The sequence below is a fragment of the Alosa pseudoharengus genome, unplaced genomic scaffold (genome assembly GCF_046254945.1).
Source record: "Alosa pseudoharengus isolate Yale_2024_CS ecotype anadromous, Long Island Sound unplaced genomic scaffold, YU_APseudo_1.1 YU_APseudo_1.1_scf_11, whole genome shotgun sequence".
Lineage (NCBI taxonomy): Eukaryota > Metazoa > Chordata > Actinopteri > Clupeiformes > Clupeidae > Alosa > Alosa pseudoharengus.
In genome coordinates, this window is record NW_027468576.1 from 22,703,333 (window position 1) to 22,704,652 (window position 1,320).

Consider the following 1,320-nt stretch of genomic DNA (forward strand, 5'->3'; position numbering starts at 1 on the left):
CCATTTCATGTGCACACATGTGCACAAACAGATACACACACACACACACATACATTCACAGTAATCATACGTATGACACATACTCACACAGTAGACATATGTACGCTTGCATGCACAGGCACATACGCAGGCACACACACAAGCACGCACACACACACACACTCACACACACACACACCCACACACATAACATAAACATAACACAAACAATCATGAATTTCTCAGAATTATGAACAGGCAAGATGGAGGTGGGGTTGTATAAAATGAATTTTACATGTGAAATCTATGAACTAATCATGTTTTGGTACTTGTTGTCTAGCAGATACCAGTGAGAATTGAGTGTGGATAATGCAATTTAGTGAGACAGTTAGAATCATATAGGCCTTTCAGCGTGATTTCTTTATGTGGAAAAAATGTGCTGGACTGGGCGGCGGTCATATTTTGTACCGCTCTGCAGTACATCTAGTTTTGCATATTTCAAGTGTGATGGCTTTAATTGAAATCAACAGAGAAATATAATGTCCAAAATGGTGAACTAACAGATTACAACAAATAGCCAAAGATATGTTCATTTGAAAGATTCAAAGTTGCTATGTATCTGGAAGACGCTACAGGTCCATGCCAACTGAAACCACACATTTCAAAAATAGCTTCTTCCCTTCAGCAATCAGACTCTTGAGCTACCTCTTTCTGTAACAACAATTACCACCAACATTGTTGTGTGGCAATAAAGTATCTATCTGTAGAGTTTGATAGTTTAAGAATTACAAAATATACTGTATATACAGAATAACAACAGGAATGTGAGGAAATGTCAAAAGTGCCAGATATCCACTTAAATTAGTATGCAAACCAGCCAACACCTGGCCATCTCTCTTGTTCCATTTTGTACCGTCTGGCACTGCACTAAATGTGATGGTGCATTCAAGACACTCTTACAGAATCCTACAGAATTCTACTCATAGCCCCTTTAAATTAACAAGTTAAGTTTACTTAAATTAACGTCTAGGATGTATGTTTAGACAGATGTAAAGGAATAATCAAAAGAATTACTTACCACTAACCAGCTTGCACGAACACAGCCAGCTAGGAAAAAGGGGCTGAGCTAGTTAATCATAATATGGTCTGGAGATTAAAAAAAAACACTTGTCTGGGCTTGCTAGGGACATGTTTTTGAGAACAAAAAGCAGACATGAACTACCTGTACTTCAATGTAATGCTTTTTGTGTGTGTGTGTATGTAAAACATTGAAAGCCTGAACATGAGATGTACTGAAATAAAAATGAAAACAACTATAAAAACGCAGCAAAAATTTGAATG

General features: G+C 37.2%; 1 protein-coding gene across 1 annotated transcript in view; it reads right to left on the reverse strand.

Annotated features, from left to right (window-relative positions):
• The window catches only part of b3galt2 (UDP-Gal:betaGlcNAc beta 1,3-galactosyltransferase, polypeptide 2), a 14,709-nt gene extending 13,605 nt beyond the window's left edge, over nucleotides 1–1,104 (reverse strand). Inside the window, exon 1 of the mRNA XM_076278458.1 lies at nucleotides 1,058–1,104. The gene's annotated coding sequence lies outside the window, so the exon portion shown is untranslated. The remainder of the gene's footprint in view (nucleotides 1–1,057) is intronic.
• Nucleotides 1,105–1,320: the final 216 nt, after the last annotated feature.